Genomic DNA, 25227 nt, shown 5'->3' with positions numbered 1-25227 from the left:
CAGCAAAATAGTGATATGTTGTTTATAAATTAATTTACTATTCTGCTGTACAGTATGCACGTGGGAAATCTTTTTTTACCATATTACTATTACATCCTCAGACTGACACTTTACACATCTGGCTCCAAGCCAGTGTTCTTTCATCCACCAATTATTGCCTCATATTAGGGAAATATTTTCAGTGTCAAGTTCACGGCCACACTCCCTCATTCTGTAGTCGTGATATTCATTAAGTACTCTGCATTTTCCATTTTAAATACATTATTGCCAAATGTAATTTGACACCTAATTGTTGAACAATCCAATACCACCAACAAACCTCGACTTTCTACTGAGAACATGATTATTAAATTTGTTATTAAACATTATGAGTAGTCCCAGAGCAGATTCGTTATGAACCTCCACTACTGACCTTAACTTATTTCTGGTCAATTTGTAAATGCAACATTCGTTCCATCAAGGTACATCTGTTGTTAATATGTTAAGCAGCAAATATCCTGCCTCATGGGTGACAATGGGGTGGCACAGTGGCTCAGTGGTTAGCACTGCTGCCTCACAGCACCAGGGACCTGGGTTTGATCCCACCCTTCTGTGTGGGGTTTGTATATTCTCCCCATGTCTGTGTGGGTTTCCTCCAGGTGCTCCAGTTTCTTCCCACAATCCAAAGATGTGCAGGTTAGGTAGATTATCCATGGGAAATGCAGGGTAATAGGGGATGGGTTTGGGTAGGATGCTCTTTGGAGGGTTGGGGTGGACTTGATGGACTCCTGAATGGACTCCTTGTACACTATAAGGATTCTATGATTCTAAAAATCAGAATATTCACTTTTCTTCACTAATGAGTGGCAATAAATTGATCTACTTTCCACAAACATGTATCAACTCTCAATTATTGCCTTTAATGTAACCAGATACTAGTTTCTTGTAGAACAGTGTTCTAAATCTTCCTTAATTTTATTGTCTCAGTAAGTGCTCTGTAATTCCAACACTTTCCTCAGTCTTTTTTGTATTGACAATTATTTAGAAATCCTTCTTCCCTCTAGAATACAGTATTCTGCTCTCTTCCTTCAGAGATGAAAAGATGATGGACAGCTATGTCAGAATTACTTGCATCTTCTCTTTCAGGTCCAGCAACCATGAAGGCAGACCATTTCTTGTACTTTACATCAAACAGATTGTACTCTGGGTTACTATAGTGTAACGGTTGACTTTTATTCCATTGTTCATTGCTACCATGTTTAGTGGACAACATGATAGCAGAAATTTAACAACTATTTATTTCCAAGGTTCCATGTCTCTATCAAAAGTGAACGTTCTGACCTTATTGAAGATATATGCAGTGGATTTAGTAATATTTGCAGCAACTGTTGCCATCTTTGAATGTTGGTGAAAGGTAATCTAGTCCAACTGAGGCTGTCTGCTCTTATCATCTAAACTACGTGGAATTAATCCAAACCTACCTAGCTCATTAATGTCTTTCAAGGAAGGCCATCTATCCTTACCTGGTCTGGCCTATATGTGACTCTAGAACCACAACAATGTGGCCGACTCTCAGTTGTCCTCTGAAATGGCCTAGCAACTCACTCAGTGTATCAAATTCTATGAAGTTTTAACAGAGAAATAAAATCAGACAGGCCATCTGGCATCAAATTATGCACCAGGAAAAACAATGGCAGAAACAGCCTTGTCAACTCTGCAAGTCCTCCTTACACACAGCTGGGGGCTAATGCCACAATTGGGAGAGTGTCTCATGGATTAGTCAAGCAACAGCCTAACATAGTCATATTCACAGAAACATACCTTACAGACAATGCCCAAGACACCACCATCCCTGGATATGTCCTGTCCCACTGTCAGGAGACACCTAGCAGAGGTGGCGGCACAGTGGTATACAGTCAGGACAGACTTGCCCTAGGAATCCTCAACATTGGCCCCAGACCCCACAACATCTCATGGCTTCAGGTTAAACATGGACAAGAATATCTCTTGCTGATTACCATGTAGCATTCTGCCGTGCCTGCTTAAGTGATACTCCTCTATGTTGAGCAACGCTTGGAGGAAGCGTTGAAGGTGGCAAGGGTGCAAAATCCATTCTGGGTCAGGGATTTCAATGTCCACCACCAAAGGTGGCTCGGCAGCAGTATGACTGATCAAGCTGGTCAGGTTCTAAATGACATAGCTGTTAGACTGAGTCTGTGACAAGTGGTGAGGGAACTAACAAGAGGGAAAAACCTAACCACATCCTTAGGGTTCTGCCAGCTGCAGATGCATCTGTCCTAGACAGAATCAGCAGGAGTGACCACCGCACAGTCTTGTGAAGATGAAGTCCTGCCTCTGAAGATGAAGTCCTGAGAAAGATATCCATGATATTATGCGATCTCTGCAACTCAAGACTGAGGTGCTGTGAGTCAACAAAAGCAGCAGAATTGTACTCCAGCACAATCTGTAACCTCATGGCCCAGCATTTCCCTAATCAACATTACCATCAAGTTCCAGGATCAACCGTGGTTCAATGGAGAGCGCTGGAGTGCATGCCAGGAGCAGCACCAAGTATACCTAAACATGAAGTGTCAACCTGGTGAAGCTACCAAACAAGACTACTTGCATGCCAAATAGCATAAGCAGCAAGTGATACACAGAGCTAAGCGATCCTACAACCAATGACCATGTCACAGAGAATATAAATTTTAAAAATGATAACTATTTATTAAAAGCTGTAGTGATAAAGTCAAGTACAAAATATGCTCATAAAAAAGTAATACTAAAATTGTACTTGTTCCAAATTATGAATTTGTAATCTAAAGAATTACATTCAGCTTTTAAGGAAAATAGAATCTATGCAAGAAAATGTGTTAGATACCACCCTTGTGTGTTGAGAGGAAAGCTTCTTGTTGTCGTTGGTAATTTAGATTTGGCCTTATTCAGTCCAGTTATTTGTGAAAATCTGCTGCACAAGACTTTGAAGCATTTGACATAAAATTAAAAATCTCACACAAGAGTTGCCTACATATACAGTGCAGATGCAGCTTGGTCCAGTAGACACATTGCTGAAACACATAAAGGGACCTTTGCTCTGCACCTAGCCAGGCTGCATACGAGCTAAAAACACTTGGTCCCGACTGGATACTAACCATCAAAAACGATTCATGTTGCAGCACCAACATACAGAAGGAGAACAAAAATTCAGAGAAGAACTTGATAACAAATAAGTTTGCATCTGGAATTGATACTTTATTGTTTTGAAACTTCCCATTCAAAAGAAATCACTAATTTGCTGGACCAACTTCAATATGGACTAGCAATGTGTTAGGACTGTAAAGCACAACTATTGGGAAACTGAAACAATAGTGTTCTCACAAGACTACATATGGTACGCAGAGAAAATGCCTCTCTATGATTACACTACTCCAGAGACTATCATTGTTGCCTGTAATTTATATCCAAGTCGGATTTAATATTTGTCACTTTGCTGTTACTTAGTTTTATTTCCTTTCAAAATTTAAATTATGTGCTTTCAATGAGCATAACTTTACAACGGAAACCAGCCTTATTTTCCTGTGTGATTTCTGTCATATTGAATGTCAAAAATGTCAGAAATTGGGGGTATTCCATAACAGTTACTATATGGAACTCCTTCTAAAGTGAAGACAAAAGGAAGCCATTGCTTTGCTACTATGTTATAACAAAAATTGAGTTCATCTGCTTTAAACAAAATTGCTGAGTGTGCCAAATTTTAAATGAAATTGCTTTTTGTCAAACTAATTGGAGGTGGAGAGTTGGTATAGAGGCAGATAACATTGTTTATATTGCAGTAAAAGATTATCTAAAGATTTCTCCTTGAACAAGGGCTCAAATCTGTGTTCATGAGTAGTCACAATGTTTGCAATAAGGTTCTGTACACTCTGGGAAAGTATAAATTTTAAACAACAGAAGCAAGAAGACCCAGTTTACAGTCTACAGATTTAGAAGCTTCTGTGTAAATATAGATATTATTTCCTTTTGTGTAAGAAATACAATTTAATTAGTATAATTTGTTTAACTAGGATTCAAAAATTTTAAAAATTGACCTTTCAATTCTTAGTAAAATTGCTGCAATAAATGCAATATTATTTAACCTGCGTTCATCGAAGACATTTCCATCTGTCCTCTTGGCACCATCTCTAATTGGAAACGTGTTTACTCCTAGATCAGGATGAGAACCATCTCTCAGATGGATATTGGTATCCAATCCTGGCTGCAGAACAGAAGGAATACTGGAATATCGAAGTTGCCATCCCTAACATGAACTATTAAACCCCAACCTGTTCCATTGCCTCATATGGAGATCCTACAATGCTGAGAAGCAGGTGGGAATTCTTCTGATGATCTAGACATTGACATGCGTTGAATCCTATTGAAGACCAAATTACTTCCAGCTTTGCATACATGACAACAGTCAAGGGAACTTGTTCTATATACTTGTACAACATTTTGAGACATTTCTGAGGTGTATGGAAAGATGCTATATAAATGTTTCCTGGCTGTAGTCAATTTCTATTGTCATGCTTCCCTCATTATTTTTGGGTGGTCATCAGTTCAAAGAGCAGTTAATTAGCTTGTGATCATATCAATGATTTTACGATACTTTGGATTGGTTCAGACTCCTGCCACAGAGATCACATGTAAACTCATTCAGTTTGTTAGATAAGCAGGAGAGACAACTTTATCTTCTCCAGCTGTGTTAGACTGAATGTTAGCTTATCACAGTGATCCCTGAGAATACTGATCCCCTCAACAATTACAGTTTTCGAAAGGTATGTCTCACTGCTTTGCCAGAGAAGTGAACCACACATTGGCAGATTTAGGGTCCTCTTAATTAGAAAATGAGACTAAAATTTGTGGGTAACGTCCTCTTCCCAGGTGAGGATAAGGGAATATTCCTTTAGCATTGAGGTTTTTTTAGTTAAACTGTTGGTACTAATTATTGTTTCAATTAACTCAGTCACGACCAATTGAATGGAAAAGATGATAATCCCCGAATTGTGGCTGACTGGACAAAAGGGTGATTTTTCTCTGCTTTGCATCAGGGGGAGGTTTATTCTTTGACACAAAGCAGCAGAGACTTATGATTACAGATTGCTTTCCTCCTTTTAGCTTCTGTACACTTCTGGGAATTTTCCCAAAGGACAATGAGGGATTTTCACTGAGCATTGGTGGAAGCAGACTAGTGCAATGTTAACAAGCTGTCTTCTGCCTAATTTCTCTGAGGCTACGCTTGATAATATTTCAAATGAACTGGTGCTAAAGTGTACAGAGTCCCCACGAATTAGGCGATTAGACTGGGGAAAGTAATGGTGAAGAAAAGTTTCTGTGCTACAGTGAGAAGACCCCAAAGTCGTTGACCTTAATCAGTATTGCATGGAGTACAGGCAGATTTGGGTTCTGGTAAATGTCTACCTGACTTTGCTGCAGGTGACTGATGGGAAATGTATACTGTGCTGCTGAACAGTGTGCTACACATCTACAAACATTTTATACAGCTGATTAAATAGCGCAACCTATCAGCTGATGTAGTGCTTAGTATATTAATATAGCGCATGTTGCATTCATTGCTTCCAGCCACCAAAACAGCATGGATTAAATGTTGAACTTGTTTGTGTTAACCTGTGCAACAGTCATTAATATTATGGTGCTTCCTTCACAGTTAACCAGAGAAAAACTCATCTTCAGGACAATTGATATATCATTACTAATTTTATACGTCTCAAATTTCTAAGTTAATGTTGGCCTTGTTCTTTGCGCACCTTCCCTGCAGCCATTACATTGTATTCCTTTTGAAGGAGCGTAGCTCTGAAAGCTAGTGCTTCCAATTAAACCTGTTGGACTATAACTTGGCGTTGTGAGATTTTTAACTTTGTACATCCCAGTCCAACACCGGCATCTCCAAATCATTATATTCCTTGCTCTGTTCTATTTGCTGCTCTCTTGGGTGGCATGGTGGCTCAGTGGTTAGCACTACTGCCTCACTGCACCAGGGACCTGGGTTCAATTCCTGCCTCTGGTGACTATCTGTGTGGAGTTTGCATGTTCTCCCTGTGTCTGTGTGGGGGTGCTCTGGTTTCCTCCCATAGTCCAAAAATGTGCAGGTCAGGTGAATTGGCCATGCTAAATTGCCCAGTCAGGGGTAAATATAGAGTAAAGGAATGGGTCTGGGTGGGTTACTGTTTGGAGGGTTGGTGTGGGCCAAAGTGCCTGCTCCCATACTGTAGGGAATCTTGTCTCATCTATTACCTTTATTTACTTTGTATGGTATGATCTGCCTATATAGCACCCGAAACAAAATTTTTCACTAAACCATGTGACAATAATAAATAAAATGAAATCATCATCCATTTGCATACAAGATTCTACAGGTCAAAACACCACCATTTGACAGTACAGTCCTCTAAAGACAACAAAGTACAACTGAAGAGATCATCACAAATAAACTGCAGAACATGCTACCAGCTGGGTTGTGATTTCACAAAGAGATTTTATCTGCTGACCAGAACAGGATTCAGTTAAATAGGGAATCAGGACATCATTCAATCAGATTCCAATGCTGTCTAAATGTCAGGACTGAGAAAACATACTTTGCTCCAACAAGGCTTTATCGTGAAACAAAAATGGCTGAAAATGTAAACATAAGTTTGAACCAGTAGTACTATCAAGATGGTCTGAAAATAAAATATTTTAGTATTATTGAAGAAATAGTATTGGAGAAAATAATGTAGTTTTAAACTTATGAACTCCCATTGACCTAACGACTGAGGGTTTTAGAAGAAATGGCGACAGTGCGAATGGGTCCTGTGATTTTGATCTTCCAGAATGGTGTGTTGTGGATTAGAAAGTATTAAAAGCAGGGAAAGAGGTAAAGAGGAAATGAGGAAGTGTAGAGAGGTTATCTTGACAACCATGGTCGGGAAAATGCTACAATCTGTTATTAGGGATATGATAACTGGGTGCAAAGGGATACGGAGGAAGTTATGGCTGAGGTAGAGGATGAACCATGAACTTCTTGAATTAAGCACCAGACTGGGAAGGATGAAATAGCCTACTCCATCTCCTCTTTCTTATTTTCTAATGTTCTTATCAGGATCCAGCACTCCGCCAACAATTGTCTGAACATTTTTGAAACTTTGACACAGAAATACACTTCTTTATTATTTTCTTGACTGGAATCATAAACCTAGTTATTAAGCTGATCAGACAGCACTGTACGTTAGGGCTAATTAAACATGAGAGTATATTTTGAACATTGCTGTCAATGAATTAAGATCATCAATGCAAGGAACTGAATGGAAAATATGGTTGAGAGAATCATATGCAGATTGTAGATTCCTCCAGATCTTATTTTCATTTAAGTAAAGAAACATCTCTGGCTCTGTGTAATGTGCAGACCTCCTTGTCAGATGCCCTTCTGTGATCAATGTCCAGGTAAGGAGAAAAATCGACTCAATGATCTCTCCTCTAGATTTTATTTTAACCAAATCAAGCCTTCTTGTTTCAAATCTTTGAGTGATTCCCTTTCATTTCAGTTTGAATTGCCAGATTCCAACACATCTTTAAAATATTTGAAGGGTCACAACTTAACTAAAATATTAATCTGAAGAATCTTGAAACTGATTGGCTACTGACATTATTAATAAAATGTTAAGTTATTAATATAAAATTCCTGCCTTATAATCTACTCCAAATAAGGAGGAAGTCTAGTGACGTGAGACATGAATGCAAGCTTGGCTTACTTTACATCCTTAACTCTGATTCTCAGTGTTGTGTGCTAACTTGGGGTATGTGACTCTTGATTGAGAGAATGCTGCATTGTGAGATGGGCTACAATGTTGGAAGTAATAACCATTCTAGTTCCTTGCTGGAATAAAAACAGAAGTTGCTGGAAAAGCTCAGCAGGTCTGGCAGCATCTGTGCAGAGAAATCAGAGTTAACATTTCGAGTCCAGTGACCCTTCCTCAGAACTGATGGAAGCTAAGAAAATATTGGTTTATATGCAGAAGATAGGGTTGGGGGAGGGAGCAAGGAGTAAACGATGGTGGGACTAGAGCCCAAAGAGAGGGAAGGTGGACAGATAAATGAGTGAATAATGATCTGGCCAGGAGGGTGAATAGCTGTTAATGAAGAATGTGAGTGGCTAACAACAGGAAATATGGTAAGGTTAGAAATCATACAACACCAGGTAATAGACTAACAGGTTTATTTGGAAGTACTGCTTAAGCTTTTGGAGCAAGTAGCTAGTGGAACAGGGTCATAGGACACAGAATTTATAGGAAAAGATCATAGTGTCATACAACTGATGCTATATATTGAACAAATCTAGATTGCTGTTAAATCTTTCATCTTTTAAATTGGATTGCAGGTTCATTAATATGTAAATCCTAGAATTTCTTTCAAGTCACATTCCTGAGATAATTTAAGGTTTTAAAGAAAAAGGTGACATCTCAGCTCAGACAATGCATTAAAGGTGTGAGGTTAGAGTCTGCATGTATTCCAATTAGCACTCTACACCAGCATCCCCCACAACAACAGCATCTCTGCAACAGCCTCAGTCTTCAATAACAACAACTGCTAATCTCCGAGCACCATCCTACAACTCGTCAGCTTCATCCTTGACCACGTTTGACAACCAGTTCTTTATCTAGACACACTGAACAGCCATGGGGGCCAAACTTGCACCTAATATGCCAACATTTTCATGCACAGGTTTGAACAAGACTTCTTTGCTACACCGGGCCTCCAACCAACATTATATACCAGATGACATTTTCTTCATGTGGACCCATGATGAAGAGTCACTGAAACAACTACACAGTGATATCAACAAGTTTCATCCCACCATCAGACTTACATGGACTATTCTTTAGTATCTGTCTCATTCTTGGACACAAGCATCTCCATCAAGGTTGGGAACCTCAGTATCCAACTCAACTACAGACCCACGGAAAACCTCACAATGCTGCATTTCTCAAGCTTTCACCCAAAACATATTAAAGCAGCCATCCCCTACAGACAAGCCCCACCCATCCACAGGATCTGTTCAGATGAGGTGGAACGTGACAGACACTTGAAAGTGCTGAAGGATGCCCTCATAAGAACAGGATACAATGCTGAACTCATCGATCAGCAGTTCCAACATGCCACAGCGAGAAACCATAATGACCTCCTCGGGAGACGAACATGAGCTGCAACCGACGGGGTACCCTTCATTGTCCAGACCATCCCGGGAGCGGAGAAACTGCACCATATTCTTCACAGCCTGCAACACAATATCAATGAGGTTGAGTACCTGGCTAAGACCTTTCCTACACCTCCATTCCTTCCTTTTAAACAACCACCAAACCTTAAACAGACCATTGTTCGCAGCAAACTGGCCAGCGTTCAGGACAACAGCAACCACAACATCTTACAACCCTGTCACGGCAGCCACTGCAAGATGTGTCAGAGTGTCAACACAGATATCACCATTACACGTGGGACACCACCAACCACGTGTGCGGCAGTTACTCATGCCAAAGTCTATCTCGTACGGTGCAAGCAAGGTTGCCCCGAGGCATGGTACATTGGTGAGACCGAGCAGAGGCTACAGCAACGGGTGAATGGGCACCGCACAACAATCAACAGACAGGAGGGTTCCTCCCCCTCAGTCAGGGAGCACTTCAGCAGTCAGGGACATTCGGCCTTGGATCTTTGGGTGACTATCCTCCAAGGCAGATTTCAGGATACACAACAACTCAGAGTGGCTGGGCAGAGGCTGATGACCAATTTCAGTACCCATGAGGATGGCCTGGGACCTGAAGCTCATATCATACTACAGGTGATCCCAATACACTATACACTCCCACACAAACACTCTCACATACTCAAACACTTGTGCAGACCCTGTCTCATATACATGCCTGAAGAAGGGCTTATGCCCGAAACGTCAATTCTCCTGTTCCTTGGATGCTGCCTGACCTGCTGCGCTTTTCCAGCAACACATTTTCAGCTCATATACATGCTCTCTCAGGCACAGATCCACACAGTTCCATGTGCACAGCATCTCACGTGACACTCATGCACACACCCAATCAAGCATGTACACACACACACACACTCTCACACAGTCTCCCACTGTCTCTCTCTCTCTCTCTCTCTCTCTCTCTCATACACACACACACTCTCTCTCTATCTCTCTCTCTCTCACACTCTCTCCCTGCCACATGCGCGCACACACACACGCACACACACACACACACACACACACACGTCTGAGTCTATGGGGTGAATTTGCACTTAGAGTCATAGAAATGTACAGCATGGAAACAGACCCTTCGGTCCAACTCGTCCATGCTGACCAGATATCCCAACCCAATCTAGTCTCACTTGCCAGCACCTGGCCCACATCCCTCCAAACCCTTCCTATTCATATACCCATCCAGATGCCTTTTAAATGTTGCAATTGTATCAGCCTCCACCACATCCTCTGGCAGCTCATTCCATACATGTTTCATTCTCTGAGGGAAAAAGCTGTCCCTTAGGTCTGTTTTATATCTTTTCCCTCTCACCCTAAACCTGTACCCTCTAGTTCTGATCCTCCCCATTCCAGGGAAGCGACATAGAACATAGAACATAGAACATAGAACAATACAGCACAGAACAGGCCCTTCGGCCCACGATGTTGTGGCGAACTTCTAACCTAGATTAAGCACCCATCCATGTACCTATCCAAATGCCGCTTAAAGGTTGCCAATGATTCTGACTCTACCACTCCCACGGGCAGCGCATTCCATGCCCCCACCACTCTCTGGGTAAAGAACCCACCCCTGACATCTCCCCTATACCTTCCACCCTTCACCTTAAATTTATGTCCCCTTGTAACACTCTGTTGTACCCGGGGAAAAAGTTTCTGACTGTCTACTCTATCTATTCCTCTGATCATCTTATAAACCTCTATCAAGTCACCCCTCATCCTTCGCCGTTCCAACGAGAAAAGGCCGAGAACTCTCAACCTATCCTCCTACGACCTATTCTCCATTCCAGGCAACATCCTGGTAAATCTTTTCTGCACCCTCTCCAAAGCTTCACATCTTTCCTAAAGTGAGGCGACCAGAACTGCACACAGTACTCCAACTGTGGCCTAACCAAAGTCCTGTACAGCTGCAACATCACTTCACGACTCTTGAATTCAATCCCTCTGCTAATGAACGATAATACTCCATAGGCCTTCTTACAAACTCTATCCACCTGAGTGGCAACCTTCAAAGATCTATGTACATAGACCCCAAGATCCCTCTGTTCCTCCACCTGACTAAGAACCCTACCATTAACCCTGTATTCCGCATTCTTATTTGTTCTTCCAAAATGGACAACCTCACACTTGGCAGGGTTGAACTCCATCTGCCACTCCTCAGCCCAGCTCTGCATCATATCTTAGTCCCTCTGCAGCCGACAACAGCCCTCCTCACTGTCCACAACTCCACCTATCTTCGTATCATCTGCAAATTTACTGACCCACCCTTCGACTCCCTCATCTAAGTCATTAATAAAAATTACAAACAGCAGAGGACCCAGAACTGATCCCTGCGGAACTCCACTTGTAACTGGGCTCCAGGCTGAATATTTACCATCTACCACCACTCTCTGCCTTCGACCGGTTAGCCAGTTTTCTATCCAATTGGCCAAATTTCCCTCTATCCCATGCCTCCTGACTTTCCGCATAGGCCTACCATGGGGAACCTTATCAAATGCCTTACTAAAATCGATGTACACTACATCCACTGCTCTACCCTCATCCACATGCTTGGTCACCTCCTCGAAGAATTCAATAAGACTTGTAAGGCAAGACCTACCCTTCACAAATCCGTGCTGGCTGTCCCTAATCAAGCAGTGTCTTTCCAGATACTCGTAAATCCTATCCCTCAGTACCCTTTCCATTACTTTGCCTACCACAGAAGTAAGACTAACTGGCCTGTAATTCCCGGGGTTATCCCTATTCCCTTTTTTGAACAGGGGCACAACATTCGCTACTCTCCAGTCCCCTGGTACCACCCCCGTTGCCAGTGAAGACGAGAAGATCATTGCCAACGGTACTGCAATTTCCTCTCTTGCTTCCCACATAATCCTAGGATATATATCCCGTCAGGCCTGGGGGACTTGTCTATCCTCAAGTTGTTCAAAATGTCCAACACATCTTCCTTCCTAACAGGTATCTCTTCTAGCTTAACAGTCCGTTTCACACTCTCCTCTTCAACAATACGGTCCCTCTCATTCGTAAATACTGAAGAGAAGTACTTGTTCAAGACCTCTCCTATCTCTTCTGACTCAATACAGAGTCTCCCACTACTGTCCTTGATCGGACCTACCTTGCCTATTTATCCGATCCATGCCCCTCATGATCTTATAAACCTCTATAAGGTCACCCCTCAGCATCTGACGCTCCAGGGAGACCAGCCCCAGCCTATTCAGCCTCTCCCTATAGTTCAAATCCTCCAACCCTGGCAACATTCTTGTAAATCTTTTCTGAACCCTTTCAAGTTTCACAACATCCTTCCGATAAGAAAGAGACCAGAATTACATGCAATATTCCACAAGTGGCCTAACCAATGTCTTGTACAGCCACAACATGACCTCCCAACTCTGACCAATAAAGGAGAGCATACCAAACACTTCACTGTCCCATCTACCTGTGACTCCACTTTCAAGGAGCTATGAACCTGCACTCCAAGGTCTCTTTGTTCAGCAACACTCCCCAGGACCTTACCATTAAGTGTCTAAGTCCTGCTCTGATTTGCTTTCCCAAAATGCAGCACCTTGCACTTATCTAATTTAAACTCCATCTGCCATTTCTCAGCCCCTTGTCCCATCTGATCAAGATCCTATTGTAATCTGATGTAACCTTCTTCGCTGTCTACTACACCTCCAATTTTGGTATCATCAGCTAACTTACTAACTATACTCTTATGCTCACATCCAAATCATTTATATAAATGATGAAAAGTAGTGAACACAACACCGATCCTTGTGGCACTCCACTGCTCACAGGCCTCCAGTCTGAAAAACAACCCTTTACCACCACCCTCTGTCTTCTACCTTTGAGCCAGTTCTATATCCAAATGGCTAGTTCCCCCTGCATTCCATGAGATCGAACCTTGCTAACCAGTCTTCCTTGGGGAACCTTGTCAAACGCCTTGAAGTCCACATACATCACCTCCACCACTCTGCCATCATCAATCCTCTTTGTTACTTCTTCAAAAATCTCGATCAAGTTTGTAAGACATGATTTCCCACACACAAAGCCATGTTGACTCTCCCTAATCAGTCCTTGCGTTTCCAAATACATGTACATCCTGTCCCTCAGGATTCCCTCCAAATACTTGCCCACCACCATTGTCAGGCTCGCTGGTCTATAGTTCCCTGGCTTGTCCTTACCACCCTTCTTAAACAGTGGCACCTTGTTTGCCAACCTCCAGTCTCCCAGCACCTCACCTGTGGATATCCATGGCACAAATATCTCAGCAAGGGGCCCACAATCACTTCTCTAGCTTCCCACAGAGTTCTAGGGTACACCTGATCAGGTCCTGCGGTTTTATCCACTTTTATGTGTTTCAAGAATCCAGCACATCCTCCTCTGTAATATGGACATTATTAAAGATGTCACCATCTATTTCCCTATTCTATATCTTCCATGTCATTTTCCACAGTAAAAGCTGATGCAAAATGCTCGCTTAATATCTTCCCCATCTCCTGCAGCTCCACACAAAGCCCTTGCTGATCTTTGAGGGGCCCTATTCTCTCCCTAGTTACCCTTTTGTCCTTAATGTATTTGTAAAAACACTTTGGATTCTCCTTAACTCTATTTGCCAAAATTATCTCAAGTCCCCTTTTTGCCCTCTTGAATTCCCTCTTAAGTATACACCTACTGCCTTTATACTCTTCTAAGGATTCATTCAATCTATCTTGTCTATACCTGACATATGCTTCTTTATTCTTAACCAAACCCTCAATTTCTTTAGTCATCCAGTATTCCCTATACCTGCCAACCTTTCCTTTCACCCTAACAGGAATGTACTGTCTCTGGACTCTTGTTATCTCATTTTCCATCCGTCCCTTTACCTGCGAACATTTTTCCTCAATCAGCTTTTGAGAGTTCTTGCCTAATACTGTCAAGATTATCCTTCCTCCAATGTAGCACTTCAACTTTTAGATCTGCTCTATCCTTTTCCATCACTATTATAAAACTCATAGAATTATGGTTGCTGGCCCCAAAGTGCTCCCCCACTGACACCTCAGTCACCTGCCCTGCCTTATTTCCCGAGATTAGGTCAAGTTTTGCACCTTCTCTATTAGGTACATCCACATATTGAATCAGAAAATTTTCTTGTACACGCTTAACAAATTCCTCTCCATCTAAACCCTTAACACTATGGCAGTCCCAATTTATGTTTGGAAAGTTAAAATCCCCTACCATAACCACCCTATTATTCTTACAGATAACTGAGTTCCCTTACAAATTTGTTTCTCAATTTCCCGCTGACTATTACAGGGTCTCTAATACAATTACAATAAGGTGATCATCCCTTTCTTATTTCTCAGTTCAATCCAAATAACGTTCCTGGATGTATTTCCAGGAATATCCTCCCTCAGCACAGCTGTAATGCTATCCCTTATCAAAAATGCCACTCCCCCTCCTCTCTTGCCTCCCTTTCTATCCTTCCTTTATCATTTGTATCCTGGAACATTAAGCTGCCAGTCCTGTCCATCCCTGAGCCACATTTCTGTAATTGCTATGATATCTCAGTCTCATATTCCTAACCATGCCCTGAGTTCATCTGCCTTCCCTGTTAGGCCCCTTACATTGAAATAAATGCAGTTTAATTTATCAGTCCCACCTTGTTCTCTTTGTCCCTGCCTGCCTGGACTGGTTGACTCACTTCTTTTCTCAACTGTACCAGTCGCAGATTGATTCTGTTTCCTCACTATCTCCCTGGATCCCACCTACCCACCCCCACCTTAATAGTTTAAATCCTCCTGAGCAGCTCGAGCAAATCTCCTACCAGTGTATTAGTCCCCTTCCAATTCAGGTGCAATCCATTCTTCTACCCACGTCATTTCTACCCCAGAAGAGATTCCAATGATCCAAAAATGTGAATCCTTCTCCCATATATCAGCTCCTCAGCCATGCATTCATCTGCTCTATCCTCCTATTCCTACCCTCACTAACTCGTAGCACCAGGAGCAATCCAGATATTACTACCATTGAGGACCTCCTTTTTAAATTCCTGCCTAACTCTCTGTAATCTCCCGTCAGAATCCCATTCTTTTCCCTTCCTATGTCATTGGTTCCAATGTGTGCAATGACCTCCTGCTGGTCCCTCTCCCCTTTGAGAACATTCTGCATCCTCTCTGAGACATCCTTGATCCTGGCACCAGGGAGGCAACACACCATTCTGATTTTTTTGCTGCTGGCCACAGAAATGTCTGTCTGTGCCTCAGAAGAGAGTCCCCTAACACAATTGATCTCTTAGAACCTGACATACCCCTCATTGCATTAGAGCCTGTCTCAATACCAGAAACTTGGCAGTTCGTGCTACGTTCCCCTGAGAATCCATCACTCTCTACATTTTCCAAAACAGCAAACCTGTTTGAAATGGGGATAGCCACAGAAGACTCCTGCACTACCTGCCTACCTCTCTTAAGTTTCCTGGAGTTAACTCATCTATGTGACTGTATCTGCAACTTTTCTCCCTTCCTATAACTGCCATCCATCACATCCCCTTGCTCTTGTGATTTCCTTATTGCCTCTAACAGTCTCTCCAATGATCCATTTGATCTGATAGGATTCACAACCAATAGCATTTATTGCAGATATAATCCTCAGTAACCCGTAAACTCTCCTTAAATTCCCACATCCGACAAGAAGAGCATATCACTCTAAGGGCCACTTTTGGTTCTTTCAATCTACAGATCCAGAAAATAGTACTGTTTTATTCCTCTACAAAACACTGCTCCAGGCTAACTTAATACTTATGGTTTGCAGAATTGTATTTGCAGATACTGTCTATTTTGTTCAAACATCGCATAAGTTGTAGGCAGTCAATCCATGTGACATTTTATAAATTCCTATTTTGGAAATAGAACCAGTCTGACCTAAGATTGGGATACAGACAGACTCTAAACTCACACCTTTAATGCAATGTCACTGTTTTTTATAAAACCTTAAATTATCTTAGGAATGTGACTTGAAAGAAGTTCTGGGAGTTAGACATTAATGATTCAAAACCTGCAATCCAATTTAAAAGATGAAAGACTTAACAGCAATCTAGGTTTGTTCAATATATCACATCAGTTATATGACATTATGATCTTTTGTGATAAATTCTGTGTGCTATGATCTTGCTCCACTCGTTACCTGACGAAGGAGCAGTGCTCTGAAAGTTAGTACTTCCAAATAAATCTGTTGGACTATAACCTGATGCGGTGTGATTTTTAACTTTGTACAGCCCAGTCCAACACTGGTATGTCCACACAATAGGGAGTTTATAGTGGCAAACTATGTACAACAGGGTCTGCTTTGTGGGGTAGGGGGCTAGGACATGTGAGACTCAGGCCCTAAAAAGTTATCAAACTCGATATTGAGTCCAGAAGGCTGCAGGGTGCCCAAGTGGAAAATGAGGTGTTGTTCTTTCAGATTGTGCTGAGCCTCACTGGAGCACTGCAGCAAGTCTGAGACAGAGATGTTGGCCAGGGAACAGGGTGGGGTGTTAAAGTGACAGGCAACTGGAAGCTCAGGGTCCTTTTTGCAGACAGAGCATAGATGGTCTGCAAAGCAGTCACCCAGTCTGCACTTTGTTTCCCCAATGTAGAGGAAACCACAGAGTGAGCAGCGAATGCAGTCGAGTGGATTGTGAGAAGTGCAAGTAAACTACTGTTTCACCTGGAAGGTGTGTTTGGGCCCTTGGATACTGAGGAGGAAGGAGGGAAATGGGCAGGTTACAGGGGGAAGGTGATGTGGGGCTTTGGAGGAGTGAAGGAAGAGTGGACCAGGGTGTCCCAGAGGGAATGGTCCCTGCAGAAGGTGGACAAGGGAGGGGAGGGGAGGGGAGGATGTGTCTGGTGGTAGCATTCCACTGGAAATTAGGGAAATGGTGGCTGATGATCTTCTGGATATGGATGCTGGTGGAATGGTAGGCAAGGAAAAGGGAAACTCTGTGGCTGTTGTGGGAGGGAAGAGAGGTGATGAGGGTGGACGTTCAGGAGGTGGGTCGGATCCATTTGAGGGCCCTGTTGACAAGTGCCAGGGAATCCTCGCTTGAGGAAGAATGTGGACATTTCAGAGGCTCCCTTTTCAAAGTTGACCTCATTGGAACATATGTGATGGAAACGGAGGAACTGGGATAATGGAATGGAGTCTTGACAGGAAGCAGATCCGAGGATGTATAGTGCAGGTAGCTGTGGCAGTTGGTGGCTTTATTCTGGATATTAGTGGCCAATCTATCCTCAGAAATGGAATCAGAGATGTCATAGAGTCATAGAGTCATAGAGATGTACAGCATGGAAACAGATCCTTCGGTCCAATCCGTCCATGCCGACCAGATATCCCAACCCAATCTAGTCCCACCTGCCAGCACCCGGCCCATATCCCTCCAAACCCTTCCTATACATATAACCATCCAAATGCCTCTTAAATGTTGCAATTGCACCAGTCTCCACCGCTTCCTCTGACAGCTCATTCCATACACGTACCACCCTCTGCGTGAAAACGTTGCCCTTAGGTCTCTTTTATATCTTTCCCCTCTCACCCTAAACCTATGCCCTCTAGTTCTGGACTCCCCAATCCAGGGGAAAAGACTTTGTCTATTTATCCTATCCATGCCCTTCATAATTTTGTAAACCTCTATAAGGTCACCCCTCAGTCTCTGACGCTCCAGGGAAAACAGCCCCAGCCTGTTCAGCCTCTCCCTATAGCTCAAATCGTCCAACCCTGGCAACATCCTTGTAAATCTTTTCTGAACCCTTTCAAGTTTCACAACATCTTTCCAATAGGAAGGAGACCAGAATTGCACGCAATATTCCAACAGTGGCCTAACCAATGTCGTGTACAGCTGCAACATGACCTCCCAACTCCTGTACTCAATACTCTGACCAATAAAGGAAAGCATACCAAACGCCTTCTTCACTATCCTATCTACTTGAGACTCCACTTTCAAGGAGCTATGAACCTGCACTCCCATGTCTCTTTGTTCAGCAACACTCCCTAGGACCTTACCATTAAGTGTAGAAGTCCTGCTAAGATTTGCTTTCCCAAAATGCAGCACCTCACATTTATCTGAATTAAACTCCATCTGCCACTTCTCAGCCCATTGGACCATCTGGTTCAGATCCTGTTGTAATCTGAGGTAACCCTTTTCGCTGTCCACTACAACTGCAAACGTACTAACTGTACCTCTTATGCTCACATCCAAATCATTTATGTAAATGACAAAAAGTAGAGGACCCAGCACCGATCCTTGTGGCACTCCACTGGTCACAGGCCTCCAGTCTGAAAAACAACCCTCCACCACCAGCCTCTGTCTTCTACCTTTGAGCCAGTTCTGTATCCAAATGGCTAGTTCTCCCTGTATTCCATGAGATCTAACCTTGCTAATCAGTCTCCCATGGGGAACCTTGTCGAACGCCTTACTGATGTCCATATAGATCACATCTACTGCTCTGCCCTCATCAATCTTCTTTGTTACTTCTTCAAAAAACTCAATCAAGTGTGTGAGACATGATTTCCCACGCCCAAAGCCATGTTGACTATCCTTAATCTGTCCTTGCCTTTCCAAATACATGTATATCCTGTCCCTCAGGATTCCCTCCAACAACTTGCCCACCACTGAGATCAGGCTCACCAGTCTATAGTTCCCTGGCTTGTCTTTACCACCCTTCTTAAACATTGGCACCACATTTGCCAACCTCCAGTCTTCTGCACCTCACCTGTGACTATCAATGATACAAATATCTCAGCAAGAGGCCCAGCAATCACCTCTCTAGCTTCCCACAGAGATCTCGGGTACATCTGACCAGGTCCGGGGAATTTATCCACCTTTAACTGTTTCAAGACATCCAGCACTTCCTCGTTTGTAATATGGACATTTTGCAAGATGTTACCATCTATTTCCTTAAGTCTATATCTTCCATATCCTTTTCCACAGTAAATACTGATGTAAAATATTCATTTAATATTCATGTCAAGGAAGGGAGGGGAGGATTCCGAGATACACCAGGTGAAAGTGAAGTTAGGGTGGAAATTGGACGTGAAATTGATGAACTTTTTCAATTTCAGACGAGAGAGGGAAGCAGCACCGATGATATCATCAATATAATATTTTCCTACCTTCCATCAGTATTGAGGAAGGGTCACTGGACCTGAAATGTTCACTCTGATTTCTCTCCACAGATGCTGCTCGACCTGCTGAGCTTTTCCACCAACTTCTGTTTTTGTTTCTGATTTGCAGCATCTGCAGTTCTTTTGGGTTTCCTTGGTGCAATAGCCTGCCTGTTTCAATAATGCAGGTGAGTGCTAAAGATTCCACAGGTCTACTCATGGTCAGTATTCCTTCCTCAACTGGCCCCGTCGAATACAGATGATTGCTATTCATTGCTTTCTACTTTGCTCAAAAACTTTGCCAAATTTATCTACATAACAGTAGCTACTGACTTTTGAAATAATCAATTACATATCAGCACTTTGGGATGTTTACATCAGATAAAGCATGAAATTGAAGAATTATTCATATCATAGAATCCCTACAGTATGGAAGTAGGCCATTTGGCCCATTGATCCACAGCAACCCTCTAAGCAACATCCCACCCAGAACTAGCCCATGCCTGTAAACCTGCATTTCCCATGGCTAATCCACATAGCTTGCACATCCCTGGACACCATGGGAAATTTACCATGACCAATCACCTAACCTGTACATTTGTAGACTGTGGGAGGAAACCCACACAGACACAAGAAGAATGTGAAGACTGCACACAGACTGTCACCCAAGAGTGGGATTGAACCCAGCTCCCTGGCACTGTGAGGCAGCAGCGCTAACCACTGAGCCACTGTGCCACCATTTCCTCAGATGCTTTGTTGATACATAACAATGATTTTGAAGACAATAAAAAAAATTCCCAAAACTTATTCCTGAGCAACTTGGAGATTTATGTGATGTAGAGACAGCAATCTTCATGCCTGATTCACTAAACAGCAACATGAATGATCAATGAAATGATCCTATTTTATATTTACAATTAATGATATTGATCATCATAGAGTCATAGTCATAGAGATGTACAACACGGAAACAGACCCTTCGGTCCAACTTGTCCATGCCAACTAGATATCCCAACCCAATCTAGTCCCACCTGCCAGCACCCAGCCCATATCCCTCTAAACCCTTCCTATTCATATACCCATCCAGATGCCTTTTAAATATTGTAATTGTACCAGCCTCCACCACTTCATCTGGTAGATCATTCCAAACATGCATCACCTGTGAGTGAAAAAGTTGCCCCATAGATCATTTTATAATTTTCCTGTCTCACCCTAAACCTATGCCCTCTAGTTCTGGACACCCCTACCCCAGGGAAAAGACTTTTCTATTTATCCTATCCATGCCCCTCATGATTTTATAAACCTCTATGAGGTCACCCCTCAGCCTCTAACACTCCAGGGAAAACAGTCCCCCAGAAGTGACATAGTCATTGTTACTAAAACTATTTGTGCACAGTGTGCAAGTATTGCAGATTCCAAATACTAGAGCCGGAGTAGGAATTGCTTTGCTTGTTATTTGTTATTACACAGTAAATGCATTGGAAAGAAAGGTGTTTATGAAGTGGTTACCCATAGCAACCAGTACAAGTTTTCCCCATGGTTTACTCAAGAACCTTTTTGGAAAGTCAAAAAGTCTACATTGAATGAACTTTTTATTTCCCCATTTTAATCACTGTCTAATTTTTTGAGTGTTTCCAGGACCCACGGCAGCTCACATGTTGGCTGGACCGAGCTGTTACTCAGTTTTCCTACTGATGTTTTTTCTGGAATTGTTCTTTAATGTTGGTGCTGGCAAATCGTCAACAGAGTGACACACTCATGGCTACCATGTAGCTTCATATCATGAGAAGCGACTATGAAATTAAACTGTGCTAGGAATTACTCTGACAATATAAAAACTATTCTTCTTATCAAGCAAGAGTCTGTTTGTAGAAATATCACAGTGACTTGGTTGGGTCATGTTAGCTATCAACCATATACATACTTAGTTATAAAATACAAACAAAATATTGATCAATTGCTTAGCGACCAGAAACTTTTCAAGGGAAATGATCAAAAATCAAAGGGGTTAAATTTGGAGATGAAGACCAGGCGGTATTCCAACATTATAAACCCAGCAGGGAGTCAGCTCTATTTACTTCAAGAGAATCAAACATAAGATGTATCAAATGTGTTTTCAATAATATTCCCCAAACATTGCCTTATAAAATTTAAAACGTTCTGCATTAATTTCAAGCTACGTGATTTGGACAATATTTTTTTCTGAGCTTCACTATTTGAATATATTGTTTCAGAAAATCATAGAATTCCTACAGTGTGGAAACAAGCCATTCAGCCCACTGATTCTCCAAAAAGCATTGCACCCAGACCCACTCCATCCCCGCGACCCTGTATTTTCCACAGTTAGCTCACCTAGCCCATACGCTAAGGGGCAATCCACCAAACCTGCACATCTTTGGACAGTGGGAGAAAACCAAAGCACCCAGAGGAAACCCACGCAGACACAGGGAGCATTTGCAAACTCCATGCAGATAGTTGCCCGAAGCTGGAATTGAACCCAGATCCCTAGTGCTGTGAAGCAGCAGTGCTAATCACTGAGCCATTGCACTACCAATAAATCCTTACTTATTAATTAAGGAGATTCACCGGAGGCTCATTGATGATGTTACCGAGAATGGTGACAAAACGTCCGAAAATGAACCTTCCAGCTCAGCGAGCAAACTTCCATCCATTACATATTAACATTTTATCAAGTAGAAATTAATTAATTGTTCATCAACATGCTGCGAACCAAAGCTCATTGGATATATTATGAAAGGTGAGATAAAGTCACAATAGCCTTACCAGACCATAGAGCTGCTCTCTCAGAAGAAAGAGATAACTAGTGGTGGTTTAACCTGATGGTCACTATGAATCAGGGGAGAGGTTGAGAAGAAAAATCCTTCACGGCAATCTTAGCAGATGCAGGAATTGTTTCTAAGCTGTTGGTGTCACTCTGTATCGCATACCACCATTCAGCCAACTGAACTAACTGACCCCTTGAAACATTTTTCATTAAACCTTCCTCCTGAATGATACAAAGGTTTTGAAAGCACATCTCAATCTAACCAAGGTGAGTCAGCCTCTTTGTAAACAGCAAGGTTTTCCTCCTGGGGAGGGTGAAGGTGGACTTTGTTCCCTAATAAGGAGAAGGAACAGAAACATGCCTCTTGACTCTAGTTTGTGCTGTAGTTAATTGGACCAGTTGTTGGGAGTGAAATTGAGTTTGGTATCCTCAGTCTAATCAGGGTGAAAATTCATCCAGAGTTGCTATTCTTGATTATTACTTTAGCTGATGTTGCAGAAAAATATGTGGACATCTTAGATGACATTCTGAATTGTGACGCCCCCTGGATGCCATGGTTAAGGGTCAGTTTAGCACTAATTGTCTGACCTCACACAGAAATGGTCACTTGGGCCTGGAATAGAAGCTTGTTGCACCAAAAGCATGAGTCATTACATTCAGAAAATGAGGGTGTGAAGCTAAAAGGGTGAAAGATTTGTCCTGTTGTAAACACAGTTATAGCTAAATTGGTTAAAGAGCTTTCATTTGTAAATCTGTAAAGTTAATACTCATCTTTTTATGGTTTTGCTGAATGCCCATATTATTCTTGAAAAATATGCAATCTGACCTGTCACGAGAGATATCTTTTGATCATTTGCCTGGATCAGTCACCTCATCTAAATCTACACAGACGCTTAATTATTCATGAAAGATTGAAACCTGCTAATAGAAGCCAGCTGTTCACAGCTGTTGTGGTTGGTGTCCATATGTTGGTTAGGAAATAAAAGTAGATTCAGAACAGACTACATTGATAACCCAATCGAAGTGTCTCAGTGCTTTGAACCTTACCCTCTGCGATTATTGGTTCTTTTCCGTATAACAATCATCACCACACACTGACAATCATTACTCACCTACTGTGAGCTGACTTAGTAAACCAGTTAGGTTTTTGTTTGTTTTTAATTTTCTTCCCTTCCTTTTATGTCTGTTTAGGCCCCCATTCCCACGCCAGGACCTACTGCTGATCCCCTTGTGTTGCTGTCCTTGAGAAGATGAACCAAAGAGTGTACAAGGTCGGCATGAATTGTCTTCTCTTCCTTCTAACTCTCTTTCCGTTGATAGACTTAACCTCTCCCTGCGCAAACCTTCCAATGCTGCTTTCTCTGGGTCAAATATTATGTGTGATTATATATATTATCATGCAAATGTATTCAAGATTTCTAATGTGTTAAACTGTTTTATTACTGTCAGATATGTGCTTCTTCTCCATTTTCACATGTGACCCTATTAAACTGGATACCTGAGGAAAATCAGACTGAACTCATAGGAAGAACATAATATAGGAATGCAAGAATTAGGTGCATGTGGAAGCTATTCAGCCCCTTTGAGTTTGTTTTGCCATTTGATACAATCATGATTGATCTCAGCTTGGCCTCAACTCTGCTTTCCTGCTCGTTCTCCATAACACTTCAACCATTACGAATTAAAAAGCTGTCTATCTCCTCAAATTTACTGACTGTCCCAGCATCCCACCGGGAGAGTGAATTTCACACATTTCTACCCTGTCAGAGAAATAATTTCTCATTTCTGTTCGAAACCAATCCCCCTTATCCTAAAGCATTAACCTCCCATTCTAGATTGTCCCATATGAGGAAATATCCTTTCCATGTCTACTTTGTCAATCTCGTTTGGTATCTTATATACCTCAATGAGATCTCCTTTCATTCTTCTGAATGCCAGAGAGTGTAGGCCTAAATTGCTCAATCTCTTTTCATAAGAAAAACCTCTCATCTCTGGAATCAATCTGACGAACCTCTTCCGAACTACCTCAAATGCCACTACATCCCTCCTCAAGTAAGGGGACCAAACCGGTACACAATACTCCAGGTGTGGTCCCACTAATGCCTTGTACAGTTACAGCAGAACTTCCCTTTCTTTCTTTAGCAGTGAATGTCAAAATTACATTTGCCTTCCTCATTTCCTGCAGTATCTTCAGGAAGGATCCAATAAAAATGTAGCCAAAGATAACAAACAAAATTTGTATTGCTGCTTAAATTGCTCCATAGCTCTATATGTAGTTAATGGAGAAATATTGTCAGACTGAGGAATTTTGAAAGGGGGTGGGATTGTCTCTGAATGCTGATTGCCACCATACAGTAACACTACTAGATTAGATTTGATTACTTACAGTGTGGAAACAGGCCCTTTGGCCCAACAAGTCCACACCGACCCTCCGAAGAGCAACCCAACCAGACCCATCCCCCTACATTTACCCCTTCACCTAACACCACGGGCAATTTAGCATGGCCAATTCACCTAACCTGCATATTTTTGGACTGTGGGAGGAAACCGGAGCACCCGGAGGAAACCCACACAGACACGGGGACAAAGGCAACTGACTGTATGGAGTTTGCACAGAGGCAGGAATTGAACCCAGGTCTCTGGTGCTGTGAGGCAGTGCCGCCCAAAAATTGAATTCATGGCAGGATTCAAACCAATGTCCCCAGAAAATCAGCCTGAGGTTCTGGATTACTAGCCGAGTGACATTACCACTACACCATGATCTACTGATACTGTTGTAAAACTTGCCCATTTTTTCTGATATTATGTCTCATGATCTCGATGTCAGTATACCTGTGAGATTCATGTTCAAGACATGATCACTGCATCGTAGCATGGGCCTGAGAGTGTGAAAGATCTCACATTCCATCTTACCTCGGATCACTTGAAGCATGATACTCTAGTGGAAGCATGTTCCTTTGTGGTAATCTAATAATTTAATGCTAGCCCAGATACTCATGTGCCTGTAAATGTAATATTTGTATTGAACAGTTGGCTGTAATAAATAACCAGGAGAAAGTGAGGATTG

The 25227-nt window shown here is 42.2% G+C and overlaps 1 long non-coding RNA gene across 1 annotated transcript in view; it reads left to right on the top strand.

Moving 5' to 3' along the window:
• LOC140484523 (uncharacterized) overlaps nucleotides 1-25227 on the top strand; it is an 82408-nt gene that overhangs the window by 32922 nt on the left and 24259 nt on the right. The window contains exon 2 of the long non-coding RNA XR_011962226.1: nucleotides 23352-23431. This is a non-coding gene — a long non-coding RNA (uncharacterized lncRNA). The remainder of the gene's footprint in view (nucleotides 1-23351; nucleotides 23432-25227) is intronic.

This window comes from Chiloscyllium punctatum, chromosome 13, assembly GCF_047496795.1.
Source record: "Chiloscyllium punctatum isolate Juve2018m chromosome 13, sChiPun1.3, whole genome shotgun sequence".
Classification (NCBI taxonomy): Eukaryota; Metazoa; Chordata; class Chondrichthyes; order Orectolobiformes; family Hemiscylliidae; genus Chiloscyllium; species Chiloscyllium punctatum.
This window is presented reverse-complemented; position numbering and strand designations above follow the sequence as displayed.